At 38.5% G+C, this 18164-nt stretch overlaps 1 pseudogene; it reads right to left on the reverse strand.

The window, feature by feature from the left end:
- Positions 1-5630: 5630 nt before the first annotated feature.
- LOC143555202 (uncharacterized) lies at positions 5631-6633 on the reverse strand (annotated as a pseudogene).
- Between the last annotated feature and the right edge of the window lie 11531 nt (positions 6634-18164).

Genomic DNA, 18164 nt, shown 5'->3' on the forward strand with positions numbered 1-18164 from the left:
CCCCATTCTTGCAGTTGAACACAATCGAACCTCTTCATTTAATGCACACTTTGGACCCATATCCAAATTTAACAAGCCCATGCAATCGATCTTTGAAAAATAGGCTTCACATCCGGTCATGTGATTTGATGCCTCATTGTCCAAATAACAAACTATATATAAATCCCTTGTATATTTAATATAATATTTTATTAGTTTTTGTTTGATTTTTATTAGAATTTGTATATTACCAATTCATTTGAATATTTTAGGTTCCGGGTTACAATCATGTCGAAAAGAGGGCGAAAATAAGCAAAATGGGAGAAGGCCCGTCGCGCGGCACTTTGGGCTCAGTTTTCTAGAATCTTCTACAAATATTAAGTGTATAGGCTAAGATTTATAGAATCTTCTACAAGTATTAAATTTATGGGCCCAGATTTCCAGAATCTTCTACTAATTTTAAGTTTATAGGCCTTTAAAGTCTATATAAACACCCATAAACTTAACCCTAATCATAACCTGAATAACCTGAAAGCTACATCCGATTTTGGAGAGTTCCAAGGCCTAGGAGTGTATCTTTTTGAGGTTTTAGAGGCTTGGAATCATTCGGTGGCGTGCTTATCGATCAAGAACGAAGACCCTAGGTTTTATCACCTTTAATCTTTCGTTTCTTTTGTTTTCCACCATGATTTCGTTTTTTATTGTTTTGTTTTACTTTAACACGCTAGGCTAAACTTTATAGACTGCCAAGGCTTATGATGAACTTTTGTTGATGTTTGATTTTGACTTGGGATTTATTTATCGTTATGGTTTTATGAACTAGTAAAAGGTTTAGTTATATTAAATTGATGCATATGTGTGCTTAGGGTTGTTTGTTGAGTTTTATTATTCCATAGTTGACTTGATTATTGTTTGTCATTATGATAGGTTGATATTAGGTCATCTACTTGTGTTTTTGACTATTTTATGATTGATTTCGAATAAGATCATAGGAATAATATTATTTAATTAAATAAACTTAAGTGTGCTGCTAACCTAAATAGCTGTAAGGTGCTAGGTTATTGATAGATCTTTGTTGATCAGGATTGCCAGATTTAGTTCTTCGTAAGGAGTCCGTCTAGGTTTGATTGATTAACTTTGTCTATCGAGTCAATTGAATATATTAGACTGCCTTTGTTTTCCGCGCTGTAAGGTAGGATTTTGTATAAAGGAACTAGTTTGTAATTAATTAGGTGACCGTAAGGAAACTTGATTTTTAATACTGGTGTGCGTTAAAACTTACTCGAAACCCATAGGTGTCTCTTGAGAAGGGTCAGGGGTCCTGTTCGAGTTTTCTCTTAAGCATCTATTTTACGATCCCAGTTCCATAACTAAATAGTCTCCAGGTCAATTGATAACTGAAACTTAGGGGATTCTAGCCTAGGTGGTTGTTCATCATCATCTGAATTAAGTCCAAGTTCTAAGTTTAGTCGTCTTTAGTTTACTTAATTAGTTTAAAATTAGTTTATTAGTAAAACCCCCCTTTAACAAATAATAAATAAATAAGTCATGTTTGTAGTTGAGTTTAATTAGCTAGCAAACGTAATTTAAAGAGTCTCGTGGGTTCGATATCCGGACTTACTTAGCTGTACTAGAGTCGATCGGTTCACTTACCGGTTAGTAGTTTAGTTAAGTTTAAGAGTCTAGAATTTATTACTTAGTGTCTAGATTAGCGTAATTTTAGTTAATAATTATTAAGACTACTTTTAGCACATCACTTGCCCTTCTCGGCAGACGCTTCCTTTCCTTTTATCCGTTCCTCAAATGCTTTAAGCCTTGCAATACAGTCTTCAAAAAGCATTGCGGAAAGATCTGCCCATTGTTCTATGGTTACCACGGTAGCTATAAATCGATCGGGGACACTATCAAGAAGTTTCTTCACGAGATCTACTTCTTCCATCGGGCTTCCAAGACTATCAAATTGTGAGGCATATTCCGTTATCTTACCGGCATACTCTCAACGGAATCTTTTTCTCCCATCTTTAGCTGATCGAATTCTCACTTTAACGATCGTAAGCGAGCTTGCTGCACTCTATCCGCTCCAAGAAATCTGACCCGTAGCGATTCCCATATCTCTTGGGCACTCCGGCTTCCTGCAACTTGCATAAGAACGCCTTCCGGCAACGCTTGAAGAATAATAGCCCTTGCCAACTTGTTTTTCCTCTCGTCTACATCGTTTCTGGTCAGATCCACCACTTCCCATAATCCTTGAGCATCAAGGATCGATTCCATGATAACAACCCATGTATTGTAGTTTGTTTTTGTGAGCTTCGAACACTGCAGAGATGTCGAGCCCGGTTCTCTCGCATGGTTCCCAGGTGCTGTTCCTTCTGCCATGGTACATGCTTTTCGAGTTCTTCATGTTTCTTCTAGTTATAAACTGTCAAACTCAGTGCTAACATGTTTTGTTTAATACATAATTCATAACGCTGAAGATCATATAAACAGTATGTTTTTGTTTAATGCATAGCATTACTACTCTAAAACTGAGAAGCCAAGAGAATCATATTAAGAAGTCGTGAGAATCAAATTAACACATGTATCTTTTGCTTTAATGATAACTAGGTAACAACGCACATCGCGTTATGGCGGTTTAGCGACGCATGATTAGCTTATGATACAAAACCATATATAAAATGATGTCTGCACGGTCCGGCTGTGAGCCAACGCGAATTTGTACTGTATAGGGTTACGACACTAAAACTAAACCAAAAAAATAAATCTGTCAACGTCCAAATACAACAGATCATAATTCAAATAAAAAACAAAATCTGCGCGTCGCAACAGGGAATAGACGCAAATTCGGTTGGCATTGGACTAAGTCACCAATGGTCCAACACTAAACCAAAAAGATTAATTCGTTAGCACCCAAATACAACAAGTTATATTTTAAAAGAAACCTATGCGTTGCGACGATGAAGCAATACGAATTTGATCGGCATTGATGGTGTTGACAGTCGACACTAAATGGTAAGCATAAATTAGTAAGCCAAAAAAAAACTACAATATAGAAATTTAAACAAAAAAGGTAACAGAGAAAGTAAAAAAGAAAAAGGCTTCGGAGACGGTATAGCTATGTCACTTATAATTCAGGGGCATTTACATATCTTCTCTTACTAAGCTTAGCAATTACATATTTTCTCACAATTTAAAATCAATTACATATTTCCCCTTAATAAAACATATATATTACATATTTCCCTATTTCATTTAATTTTTTTTATTAAATTCTTATTATACCCTTATTTATGTTTTTAATTGATTATTTTACCCACTATTAAAAAAATAGATATGAATGTTGTTGGGCTTTAGAGCATCCACATCCATAAACCATTTCAAATCGATTCAAACCTCCACCTCATCGCCACATCATACTCTAATTATTTCTTTAAAAAACCCCCACTTTTTACTCCACCCATAAACCAATAAAAACCTCCACCTCATCTTCCACATCATTACCTACTGTTACTATTATTTAATATTTAATAAATTACTTTTACAATACATTAATTTTATAATATTATTATTTAAAATTACTTTAAAAATATTTAATATTACCAGAAAAAAAGTAATAAAATTAATGTTTAAAAAATTTATATATTTTTCGTGCATTAATTTTTTTTTGAAAAGAAAAGACTAAAATATTAAAAAAAAACTAAAATATTTAAAGAAAACCATACATTAACTGAAATCGACAAGTTACATGAAACATAAATTAAACATACATCACATTAAAATGAACATAACATAAGAAATACACCTCATGTATTAGACATACATAAATTAAAAACCTACTCATCATCATCATCATCATCAACATCATCATCATCTGGCATATCCCACTTCTTCCTGATCGCTTCACACTGACGAAGATGCACCTTAAGTGCCTTCTTATTCATACCTGCAGTAGGCATCTTTAGCACGTTCATGTCGTTAGTGTATATTATATAGTCAAGTTTTTCATTGAAGGAGTTCATAGTTTCAATCTTTCCACCCACCAAAGTTTGCATTAGTTTAATCTCTTGTTCTTCGGGTTTCTCCTTCGCCTCTTTCGCCTTCGCTTTCATCCTTGCCTTAGCTTTCTTATGGCCGGTTGGACGAGGCAACTCTTCATACTCTGGAAACGAATTAGGACTTTCCATGTTCAGTGTAAAAGCATCAAGGGAAATAGGAATGTCATCAGTGTTGGAAGCCGATGTTGTATAATCCCCAGAAGCTGATGTTTTCGTTCTTTTTGATATCACTTGTACCCCTTGATACCATTTTGGGTTGTCCTTAGCGATTGGAAACAAATGCTCATACTTAAACGAGCTCTTTATTTCTTGGTGGTAATCTTCTTTTGCAAGATTCATGATTTGCTCATCTGACATACCGCTCCCCCACTGTTCATACTCACGGTAGTAAATTTCACAAAACCTTGTCAGCCCATGAGCAAACAGGTGATAGTGTGATTTTACTTGTTGCGCTGTACAGCTTGACTTACCAGTTTCATGACAGAAATAACTGTGAACGCAAGCCCAGAAATCACGTCCCTTTTGGTTTTTTCCGACAATTGCGTCATCAGAAATGTGAATGTAGCCTTGAAGTAAAATGATTTCTTCCCGATGAGTCCACATTTGAATGGCAAGTGTTGGCATAGAAGATGACCCTTCCACTTTTTTCCCTTTTTTCTTTGAATATGACGATGGTGCACATGGTTCTCGGGTCGACACCCCAGGTGATTGTTTGTCTAAAGACAATGGATAAGACATATATTGAGGTGGGTAAGGCATTTGTTGAGGCGGATAAGACATTTGTTGAGGCGGATAAGAAAATTGTTGAGGAGGAAGATTCATGTATTGTAGAGGATAACCACCTTGAAGTGGTACTAGGTTTGGGTTGTTTCATTGGACAAATGTTGAGTGTTGGTGCTGGGAAAATCCAAGTGCTGGGACATTGGATGACTCACTCGGGTTTGGGTTAGAGCCACTTAGCAAATTTGAAAATGGGAATTGGTTTTCCATACTTGATTAGTAATACGAGGGTAGTAAGAATTATATGAAGGTTGAAAGAGATGAGGAGTTAAAAGTGTTGGTGTAATTGAATGAGATAGAGTAGAGGTATTTAAAGTGCTAACCAATTGTCATATTTTTTTCTCAACAATCATTTTTGCAACCAACGGTTATATTTGTAGCCAACGGTCATATTTTTTTCCCAACGATCATTTTAGTAGCCAACGGTCATTTTTGTAACCAACGGTCATATTTTTTTTCCCTATGGTCATATTTGTAACAAACGGTCATAATTTTTTTCCCAACAGTCATTTTTGTAACCAATGGTCATATTTTTTTCCTAACAGTCATTTTTGTAACCAACGGTCATAATTTTTTTCCCAACGGTCATTTTTGTAACCAACGGTCATAATTTTTTTCCCAACGGTCATTTTTGTAACCAACGGTCATAATTTTTTTTCCCAACGGTCATATTCGATCTTTCCCGAATGGTCTAATTATTAAGTTATGTTTTATGTTGTGTGATTATAAAATTAAAACATTACTTGGATAAAATAAAAAGATTACATGAATAAAACTAAAACATTACATGGATGAAACTAAAAGAAAAGCTACCCCTAACTATGGTAACTGCATATTAGCCCAGATATGTTGTACTAAATCTTGTCGAAGGATATGGTGAGCATCCTTATTACGCAAATGTTTGTACCTCTCCATACGTTGTGCAAAAGCTTCAGACGGTCCAGGTATTGGCAGCTGCACATCCACTTCTACCTCATCGGTCCAGTCGGTTACAAATTCTCCCTCATCCTGCACAATCATGTTGTGCAATATAATGCATGCATACATAATACCAGAAATTGTTTTTATGCTCCAAATCCTTGCAGGGCCTCCCCAAACGTCCTCTCCACATTCTTTCTTGCTGACTCGTTACGTTTTTTTAAAGCTTTCGCCTCGTCAGTGTGTGGATACTTGAAGCTTTTCACAAGTGTCGACCATTCCGGATAGATTCCATCTGCAAGATAATATCCTTGATTGTATTGTCTACCGTTTACAGTGAAATGACATGGTGGTGCATAACCCTCAACCACATCGTTGAACAGTGGTGACTGGTTTAAAACGTTGATGTCATTATTCGATCCGGCAATGCCAAAATAGGCATGCCAAATCCAAAGATCGTGTGATGCAACTGCCTCGAGCATTATGGTTGGATATCCATGGTCACCTAGCGTATATTGCCCGTGCCACGCTACAGGACAGTTTTTCCATGCCCAATGCATACAATCAATACTTCCCAACATTCCATGAAACCCGTGGATGGTTGAATGCTTCTCCAATATCCGTTGGATGTCATTCTCGTTAGGTCTTCTAAGATATTCTTTATGATAAAGTTCGATGACTCCCTTGTAGAATTTTTTAAGAGACTCCATGGTCGTACTCTCGCCAATGCGTACATATTCATCAACTGCATCGGCTTCTACGTCGTATGCCAACTGACGTATGGCAGCTGTGCATTTTTGGTAGCGAGAAGGACCCCGTTGTCCAGTGGCATCCGCTCTTTGTGAAAGTATTCATAATTGACCTCCAAATCATTTACGATTCTAACAAAAAGTGGACGCCGCATTCAAAACCGACGCCTAAAGGTCATAGCATCGTACATTGGCTACTCAGCAAAGTAGTCTTTCTAGAGTTGGTCGAACCCTTTCTCATGATCCCTGTCTACATTTGCACGTCTCCCCGATCTACTTCTGGAGCTTGAGGCTGAGTTTTCTCGACGTGTACGTCTCTGTTTCATCATCTCGAGCAATTCTTCGACGTCATTGGACATAAATTGTTGGAATTGTTGGATGGCTATTTGAACGACCTGATTTTGAATATCAGGATTCAAGTATGGGTTTATAGTGGGTGGGGGTTGTTGGCTTACTTCATCGTTATCACTTGTGTAGTCGGTTTCCTTATCGTTCGCACTCAAGGGTTGTGTTACTTCGTTGTTGGAACTCATTTTTTTAGACATATTGTGGTGGGAGTATTTGAGAAATTTTGGTGTGAAGAGTGTTGTATTGAGTAAAGAAATGTATTATTTATAGTGTGGTAGGATTAAATAATTTATTTATTTATTTATTTTATGTAAACATAATTATATTATTATTATTATTATTATAAAAGAGCCGTTATAGGCTAAAAGTATAATATTATTATATCATATTATTATTATTATTATTATTATTATTATTATTATTATTATTATTATTATTATTATTATATAAAGTCTTCAACACAGCTCCCCATATTATATCACCTACCCACCAACACAAACAACAGCTACCTAAACCACTAATCCGTATTCCTCGTCTTCCTCCGTAGGCTTCGTCTTCCTCCGTCGTCTTCATCTTCCTCCGTCTTCTCCGTCTGCCAAAACCCACCTACCTATCGCCTGCCTCCGTTTTCCTCCGTCTGCCGCCGGTTGGGTGACCCCAACAACGACGGCGGTGATTGCCGCAGGCACCGCCCGCCAGTCATGTCATCAATTTATTGTTTTTTACTTGATGATGGGCCCATTTCAAACTCCATCACAAACGTTTATGATCTCAAACAAACCTCCAACCTTCCGTTTTCCTTCACCGGTAAAAACCGCCATTCGTCCGTTTGCTCCGGTCCACGTCAACTCAAATGACATCTTTTCTTCCTCTTTGTCTTGAGGAGAATTTTCTTCACATGAACAATGGCAGCCACCGTCTCATCTTCTTCAGCGAGACTACAACTTCCGGCGATACAGATTTTTAATCTATCTCTCTCTCTCACTAGCCGAACACAGTCCGGCACCATCCCGTGTTACCGGTCTGTTCGACCCCATTTCCGGCAACCAACACAGTTACGTTTTTCAGATCTGAAGTGTTCTTATGTGAAGCTTTAATGGCATTAATTGTGGAGGGAGGCGGTGGAAGAGAAGGTGTGGAATTAGGGTGAGATTTGCAAAAAAAAAAAAAAAAAAAGGTAAAGAATGCTGATGGTGGTTTCCGACAGTGACGAAGTGGCCGCTGAAAACTTTCAGAAAATTGAGACTTTAGAATCATCCCGGAGAACACCATAATGTTTATTCTATGAGACTTTAGATATATCATATAATCATATACATTTGCATATGTTTACTGTTTACCTTGATGTTTGTGTCTAGTTTCTACTTTCTAATGCACGTTGGAAGTAAACGGTTTGTGTGTTTGTTCATTGGTGTGTATCCATCATCGCTGTCGTCGTTGTCGCCACCGTCGCGTCATCATCATCATCATATTTTCATCTTTGTCTCTTCATCATCCGAAAACCAAAAACCGAAACCTAACGGTTTTAAATAGGGCCGGCCCTTGGGGGTGGCAGGGTGGTCGACGGCCACAGGCCCGTATACTTTATTAAAAACAATATGTATATTTAATGTTTAAAGACAATTACATAACCACTAGCTTGGTCTAGTGGTAAATGGGTATTAGTGACAACCAAGATGTTGTAAGTTCTAGCCTTACTTGATACATGTTTAATTCTTTTTTGAGATTTTTACATATATCCCCTTCTAACTTTCATTATTATATATATACCCACAGCTAAACATTTATTTACATATTTCCCCTTCTTATACGCAGTTACCCTTTTACCCTTTTCAATTTAAATTCATCCAGCGTTCCATCGCTCGGTAACTTACAAACATTGATGGCTTCCATTCTTCCGGTGTTGGATCACAATAACGTCCATATGTCGGGTTTCTTTTTCTGTCGATTTTTTGTCTAGTATGTATATTTTTCCTGACGATTTTTTATGGAGACTGCAAGCCTTAATTGATCTTGTTATAATCTGCATATATTCGTCTTAAAACCGACTCCGTTTGGATTTAAATTTGGGATATATGTAATTGTTATTATTAAAAAGGAGATATATGTAAATTAGTTCATTAAGGGTAAAATGGTCATTTAGTAAGCTAATTTTAATAAAATGGAAAGATATGTAATATATATGGTTTAATGAGGAGAAATAGGTAATTAAAGGTTTAGCATTGGTGTGTAATAAGGGAAGTTAGGGACGGGACATATGTAAATGCCCCTTCTTTTTTTATACAAAAGTTTTTTATACAACCCAAATTACAACCAAGTAAGTCAGAGCCGGCCCAACTATGTAAGCAAGTAAAGCTAGAGTTTTAGACTCCCAAAATTTTAAGGCCTCGTTTTAAAAATAAAAACTAATTTATATCATTATATGTAATGCATATTAATTTTATTTCAATATCGTTGGCATATGGCCTTGTTGAAGCGTATTGGTAAGGGTTGTTGCCTAGAACTTGAGTACTCAAGTTCAAATCCCAGGATATCTGCATTTTTTTAATCTATTTTTCTATCTGCAGCTAATAGACATGCCCCTTTAGGCTAAGAAAATGTGTAATTTCATTTCTCATCCTTCGTCTGCATTTTTTTTTTCTATTTTTCTATTTGCAACTAATGGACATGCCCCTTTAGGCTAAAAAAATGTGTAATTTCATTACTCATACTTCGTCTGCATTTTTTTTTCTATTTTTCTATTTGCAACTAATGGACATGCCCCTTTAGGCTAAAAAAATGTGTAATTTCATTACTCTTCCTTCGCCTGTATTTTTTTTTTCTATTTTTCTATTTGCAGCTATGGGCATGCCCCTTTAGGCTAAAAAATGTGTAATGTGTAATTTCATTACTCTCCTTCCTGCAGATATAACTCCCAATACTAATTTAGGAATACTTATCAATTATTTATATTTCTCTCATGCCATGCTTCATTCAGTTCATTTTTTTTTCTGTTAATATCCGACGTAATTTCTTTCTAGCATTTGCATTGTAAAGGGATATTCTGTATCAAAGTTACAGATAAAACTTAAGGTAAAACCTTTATTAGCAAATTGCATATATTTTGTAGCAGTTTGCATTGTGTTGCATAGCTAACGGACCAAACTTTGTTAATGGATCAGACAACAGAATAATTTCCAAATTGTAAATCACAAAGACAATGCAAATAGGCTCCTAATTTTTATTTCGCTTTAGGCCACCTAAATGATTGGGCCACCACTGAAGTAAGCCAATATAAAAATTAAACAGTTTAAACCCAACAAATACTCATTTACTTAAGGCCCAAAAAAATTCACCTTCGACCCAAAAGGTTTTTTTTGCTTTCTCGAAGCCGGGCCTGATTTTAAAAACAAATAAAAAAAGGACAGAAAACTTAGTTCCGGTTGGTTTTTGCCTAACATTCAAACATATTCTAACATTAAAATATGGCAAAATCGATTCTAACCGTTTGGCATATTCAACAATCTCATTATCTCATTATAGTTACTTTCCTTTTATATAAAGTTATTATAGAAATAAGTAAAAAAATCTTCAAAAATTCAAGAAGGCCATTGCCATTTACAAATCCAGAGACTATTATTTTTTTAAAACGACGACTTTTTTGTATTTAGGCTACTGCACTTTTTAAATTTGGAGAACCCTGATGCCCTACTCTGGCTAGACTATGTGGTCTAACCGGGCCCACACTGGCTTTAAAGTTTGGCTTGGGCATTCCCCGGGAAACCATACTGCCGATTGCCACTTGACGGTCGTTGTGCCATCACAAGAGCAGAACTCTTTGGCGTAACACATGTTGGGACGAAAACCCGGGTGCTCTGGGTTTGAACTGACAACCTTTGCACAATGCCTAGCTCAAATCATTCATTGCCAAAATCTACCCCAAAGTAACACAAGTGAGATTTGAACTTAGGTCTCCATTGAAAAAGCCAATCCTCATACCTCGGACTATTATTTATTCTTTTGTTTAGAATCATAATAATACCTTTTAGAATTACTTAAAATAGGTTAAAATCTTAAATATTTATAAACTTACAATTTTGGGAGATGTTGTGCACCCTTAGTTGTACCATGTGCCTATATGTTTGTACATAATTTGGTTGTCTGCTTCAATGCCAGGTTGTCTGACTATTTCTCTTTGGTTCACACGTATCTAATTGCGTGTTCTTTTTGCAGAAACACTACTCTCTCGATATCATCGCATAACCAGCTTCTCTCTCTAGTTTCTTTCTCTTGCTACCACCTCCGGCCACCATCTTCTACACCGCCATCATCCGGTACCTCCGTTTTCAAACCCTGTTGCCGGGTTGTATTTGGAAATCCTAGGCAACGGTGGTGTTTTCTGTTGAGTGTATGCGGCCAACCTACTTGGAAACCCTAGGTGGCGGTGCCGGTGGCCTATTGCCACCTATCTCTACCTGGCGTCAGTTGTCGGCTTTCATAAGGTGGTGTGGGCGGTGTTGTAGCAAACAGTGACACTGGTGATTTCATAACCACAGGGGTGGTGTATTCTTACCTTAATTTGCCTCATTTCCCTTTGTGACATTCGTCAATTTCGGGTCTTGTTTGTATTCGTTTTTGTATTTGTTTATTATGTAAACCGAAGCTTATGTTATAATCAAAATGATGGATTTATGTTACAATATTGTTTCACACTTGTTGGGTCTTGAAAACATCTTACCTTTATTTTTATTTATTATTATTATTATTTTTTTTGTGTTTTTGTCTTGATCCATTTTGCATGAAAACTCTTGTGTCTCATACCCATATTTGACCACCAACATTACCCTATATATACACCACATTTCCTCTTCATTTTCCCTTGCTACAACTCAAAAAAAAAAAAAACTCTCTCAAACATCAAAGATTCAAGGTTATCTTCTTAAGTGTTCTTGAAGGTTTTTAGTCTTTCATCTTAATTAGTTTATGTAGCCTTATTAATACTTGTTTATGGTTGTGCAACATATATATATTATACACCCCTTGTTTACTTTTGGTAGTTATTTCTCCGATTCCGGTCTGTGAGGTTTCGGACCTCATAAGGCAAGGCTTCATGAAGGACTTCGTGTCCTTGATATATATACATCTATATAACTTGTTCATTGTAGGTTCCCTGGACGGATCGCACGAGATATCTCGGTCTACTCAGGTGCGGAATCCCTGCGTAGATCGTTACGAGCGTAGAACACGAATCACACGAACACACGAAACGAACACACGTTATATATTATAACTCAAACACGTGATGTAATATCACTGTTACAGACTCTCGTCCTCACGTTACAATGAACTTGAACAACTGACACGAACTTAAACAACGATTTTAAACCAAGCCGTAACCTAGGACTATTTATACACGACAACTTCGCCTGGCATGTTCAGGCGAAGTTGTCCATAACTTCGCTTGACTAACAAGTTCGCCTGTTAAGCGAACTTGTCAGTAACTTCGCTTAAACATACAAAACATAATTAAACATTACAGACACTAGACTATGAACTACTGACATTATGCACCAACAGACTCCCCCTTGGCAGTAGCTTCATATCTTGATCTTTAAGCACTTGTCTTGTAATCTTCAATCTTGTATCTTCACGCATGCACTCCTTCTCTAACACAAACTGACACAACTCTTTGATACTTCCTCGCTTCGTCCTTCCAAGCAGGAATATAAAAGATTTTCTTCTCATTAAGCACCTTCAGATCAGCTTGCGATAAGTTTACCAAATGCATCGGATCGTAAACTCTTAGCACTTCTTGTTCGTCTTCGTCTTCAATCACGGCTTCAGCAGTCTGGCAATCAACATACCACCATTTAAGGTTCTTTAACACATCCTTGGGCATTGTCTTCATCGACACATCTTTAAGACACCGAATCGGTTTGTACTTCATTACCATCCAAGGCTTGCCATCTGCTCTCATTCCCCTTTCTTTATCTTCCACTAACTTTCCCTTCTGTGGCTTTAATAACTCAAACTTCTTTTCTTTAATACTTTCTTTCCACACGATCTTCCCAATAACTCTGGCCATGTTGTCGTCACTTCTATTGATTAAACCCAATCTGGCTAAGTCTTTCACTTCACATTCCGGCAGTGTATTCAACGACCTTAACATTCTTTTAAAATACTGAATGCCGTCATACCGTTTAATCACAAAGAGCTTCAACTGCTCATCATAGATCCAGCAAATAATCCCTTTCTTCGCTTCAGCATAGCCTTTAATATTGTAACTCTTCTTAAACATTGTAGGGACCGCTGGTTTCTTCGTTTTGACGAACCACTGAGCATAGCCTTCCTTCCACCTAGGCTGCTCTTCCCATTCAGTCTCATCGATTACTGTCTCATTACTCATATCTGCTTTCTCCACACCTGGAATGTCATGCTATACATTCTCTTCTACTGTTTCACCTTCTTCAACATCTTCTTCAATCACAATCTGAGCTCCAATATTCTCAATCTCCTCAATTGGCAGCACATCATCATCAAACAACACATCATCACTAAACATATCATCATCTAATTCTTTCAAAGCATCAATCACATCATCTTCATCATCAACCATCACCACCTCATCACCACCAGAACCGCCAGCCGCACCTGCAGACTCCCCCTGAGCTGTGGAAGTCCCAAGAGCTTGAGTAGTTCTTGGCAACTCACCACCTGCACCTTTCGATGCATTGGGATCATCGTCTCTATCATTTCTCTTCTTTGTCCTTAACTCGTCGCCTCTACAGCTTGTCTCCCCCTGAGATGCCAAGAACTCCTTCATAGCATCTATAATTCGCCCATGTTCAACCAGGAGGGACGACTGTAGTTGATTCTCTGCTACAAGGCGCTGAATAGCCTGGGTCTGGACAAGATTCACCCTTGATTGTTCAGCCACGACCCGCTCAAGTGCAGCTATTCTCTCCGAGTCTGAGAGGGTTGCATCGAAATCAAACCTCATGTTAGATGTGTCTTGAGTATACTCAGCAGGGATCTCGAATGTAACCGGGACATCAGAAGCAGTTGTGGACGTAACCGCAGGTGGTATCGTGACCGACAACCCTGCAGTTGCAACGACTGTCGACTCTACAAATTGTGCCACCACCTCTGAAGGAGTAAGCGTTGGAGGTGGTAAAGACACAATCTCCGGAGTTGTCATCTGTAGTGTGATGGATGGGATGCCAACAGCTGATGTAGCCACCACGAGAACTTCCGCGGCGCTTAAACTTGTAACCTGTACAGATGTAGGAACAATCGACATACCTGACAGTGCGGATGGAGCGAACCGTACAACTCTTGAAGTCTCTCCAGCTCCCATACCTGCACCTGTCCTTTCCCGTCTTGAACGTCTAATCAACTTGTGAATATCCTCTTCTTCTTCTTCTGACTCAGTATCATCAACTGTCCTCGTTCTCTTCCCTAACGTCCTTTCTCGTGTCACCAACATCCTTCTCGCCTCATCCATAACATCATCAAGATCTGAGTCAGCCACCGTCGTAGCTGCTCTAGTAACAGTCACTTCCCGAACCTGTGCAGCAGAGACCTGCACCTCTTCTTGCGGATCAAACCGGTCCATATCGAAGAATCCTTGGCCGCCAAATGCAGCATCAAGGTCTACATCCTCCTCAGCCGATACAACAGGCACAGCAGGTACATTTCGAGTTGCTCCTGCCTGTCGTGGTTGAGGGTCTCTGAACTCATCCCCAGTAGCAGGAACATACTCCGGGTTGATTAAATACCCAAACAGTGGAGTATGCCTCGGACGCAGCTCAGGCTTGCTTCTCGCACTCGAAGTCCGGCATTGAGCAAAGATCCGTTTGCTCACACTCTCCACGTATCGTATTGGACGTCTTTGAGGCAACGTGGGAGCAACATGATTCAAGATCATCTGAATGAATCTTGGATACATGATGAACCTCTCACGGGCCATCGCTCTTCTATGTCTATCGATCTCGTAAAAGACCATCTGACTAAAGCTATAACGTTTGTTATAAGTCAGAGCAGTCATTGCTGACTGCATGGTCGCACCCATCCCGTCAGTGCCCGCCTTCCTCCCAGACATGCAGACAATCATTACGTGCATGAGGAAGCGCCACTGATCGAGTAGGAAACCCTTCCTCCTCTGAGTATCACCTAATGGACCAGAATAGCCCATTCGGAGAAACGCTCCATCACGGAACGGAGCCACAAACTCTGTAGGGTCATCCTTAGTCTCCTCACCGAACCGTAAAGCCACCCGTATTTGTTCAGATGAGAGCTGAACCTCTTGATTGTTGACGGTTGCTCGCATAACCGGGGGCTCAACGCGGCAATCGTATTCCACAGTCTGCCAGAAATCCTCGATATTGGGTAAGGATATCGGCAGAGTCGTAGTGATAGCGTGGAATATCCTCGAGCGAATGAGGAATGTGATTATCTCGCGGTAATCCTCAACACCGCTCGCTTCTGGGTCTAAGGTGATATACATGTTATGACCCGGGAAGAATTGCCTCTGATTATCTCCATCGTCACCTCCAGCACCTCCAGCACCTGCTACTGCAGCCATATCTGCAACAAACGAACCAAGTTAGATAAACGTTAAGGCGTACCACAAGTTCGCTTGTTACCATGTGCGAAGTTGTGATAAATCTGTATAGGCGAAGTTAAAGTTGGGGCGAAGTTGGGAACAACTTCGCTTCATCTTTAAGTTCGTCTAATAATTAAAAAATTAAAAGGTCCAGGCGATGTTAATGATAACTTCGCCTCACCACAACATCGCCTCAGGCGAAGTTGAGCCTCCAGGCGAAGTTAATGATAACTTCGCCTCACCACAACATCGCCTCAGGCGAAGTTGAGCCTCAGGCGAAGTTATGGATAACTTCGCCTAAACCTTAAGTTCGCCTGAATCTGAAACGGCGACAGTAAGGTTGATTCAATCATCGAAAAACTGGTGTGTCGGTCAATGTTGACGATTTAGGAGACTAAAACACATGATATTAAGGCAATCCGGACGATCAGTTTGCTCATGAACACGTAAAAACAAGCTTTGAAATCGGGTATAAGGTTCGAACGTCCGAGGTCGCTAACCGGGTGTCGAAACAACCTAGGGTTAACAACATTGAACATCGATTATAAGATATAGAACCCAAACACACCTTGAATACTGATTGAAATCGAAAAAAGATAATCAGATGATAATCGTATTAAGTTCGCTGTGATATTCGAGAATAAGTTCGCTGATATATAAAATAATGAACGAATGACCTTTGAAAATCCTTATATAGGGGCGGAGTTATACAGGCGAAGTTACGGTTAACTTCGCCTAGTCGAAGTTATTCACAAGTTCGCCTGTTTAACAACTTCGCCTATATTTACAAAATCAACCCTTATAATTTGAACATTTTGCAATTAACTTTTAAAATTTCCCTTTAAGAGTTAAATAACACGATCAAGTCCAAGTAACCAGTTATAAAATCATAAACTACCTAAGTACGAAAAACTTTTAAAAAATTAAAGTACAAGGGATCAAATTTCAGTCTCGATAGGGACTACTACGTTTTAGAAAAGATCCGAACAGGAATCATACTAACTACGTGACTGTCACATAGATCCATGTTTAGCTGTATTATGACATAAAGAAACAGGTTGTAAGCAGGTAAATAACTTAAGATGGTTTTCATCGTTTCTGTGATACGAGTTAGGTTCAATTATGCCTCAAAATTTAAGTGGGCAACAACTCAGAGATTATGATGCCTCCTATCTATTCTCAAAGCGTATTTGGCTTTCCCCAAGTCACCCCGAATTGACTTCGACCCATAGTGTCTGATTAAGTTTGTAAGTACTCTTCATCTGCTTCCCGTTCTCTTTCTTACTCCATGATTGAGAAGTCTTGACATTTTCAGCTCTAGAATGTTTTCATAACTCATAATAATTTTTTTTTAATTTTTTTTTATGATAAACATTTACATAGACTTTAGAGTAGTAAACAACTGCAAGTCTCGAATCTGGATCACTGCAGTTTCTTGAAACGCTATCTTCACGGGAATCAGAACACTTACGGGCTCGTGTATGACTGGGTAATCACATTTCTGCCTATCATTCGGAAAGATATATATGAAGACATGCAAAACTCTTAAGGAGTTTTCACGTAAAATCGAGTAGTTTTAGTTTGTATCACATCTACTTTTACGCACCATAAAAATTTACCATGACATACAATGACTGTCCTAAAGCCTTTTAAGCCTAATAACTTCACTAGTTAAGCACGCAGAATCAGTATATCTATCATTTTCCAAGGTTGGATCAATTTTCTGTTAAACATAGCAAACGAACTTCTTACGAAGTAGTAGACTTGAAAAATAATTTCATTTCCCTTAAAAAAAAATTTTAACATTAATCGCCCCGACCAAAACAAAGTCTTCAGGTAAACGGCTATCCCGAAGATCCAATGGATCAGCTGGACCGACCACATACAAGTATGTGTCCTTCTAACTAAGTATGATCGATTAATTTTAAGCGAAAGAATGAAAACTCATCATAAACCGCCCCGGTCACTTTCAGTCCTTTGGTTAATGGCTATCCTCAAATTCTACAAGTAGAAAATGAGGACCAAAACATATCCGAAGACAAGTCCTTCAAACTGAGGCAACCGAAAAATTTTTAAGCGATAGTGACGTTTTTTTTTTTTTTTTTTAAATATAACATGAAAAGCATGGTTACTCGGGATTGATCATCCCATTCAGCTCGATAAGGTTTTGAAATCTTGTTTTGTCAAACGCTTTAGTATAAAGATCAGCGAAATTATCAAGCGTATCCACCTTTTCAAGCACAATCAGTTTCTTCTCAGCACAATCCCGTATAAAATGATGACGTATGTCAATATGTTTAGTTTTACTGTGCTTCACGGGATTGTTAGTTACTGAGATAGCAGCTGTGTTATCAATGCAAATAGGAGTAAGTAAGAAATTCAGACCATAGTCGCGCAACTGTTGTTGAATCCAAAGAACCTGGGAGCAGCAGTTGGATGCTGCCATGTATTCTGCTTCACAGGTTGAAATTGCGACTGAAGTCTGCTTCTTGCATTGCCACGACACCAATCTGCCACCAAGAAACTGACATCCTCCAGTTGTTGACTTCCGACTCTGATTGCACCCTCCATAATCAGAATCCGTGTAAGCGACTAGCTCCAAGTCTCCCCCTCTCGGGTACCACAACCCCAGTTTCGGCTTGCCCTTGAGATACCTCAGTATCCTCTTCACACCCTTCAAATGAGATTCTTTTGGTTTGCCTGAAAGCGTGCACAAAGACAAACAGCAAACATTATATCAGGCCTAGAAGCAGT

The sequence above is a fragment of the Bidens hawaiensis genome, unplaced genomic scaffold (genome assembly GCF_021521415.1).
Source record: "Bidens hawaiensis isolate Kalapana, Puna unplaced genomic scaffold, B.hawaiensis_p1.1 tig00018012_1, whole genome shotgun sequence".
NCBI classification, from domain to species: domain Eukaryota; kingdom Viridiplantae; phylum Streptophyta; class Magnoliopsida; order Asterales; family Asteraceae; genus Bidens; species Bidens hawaiensis.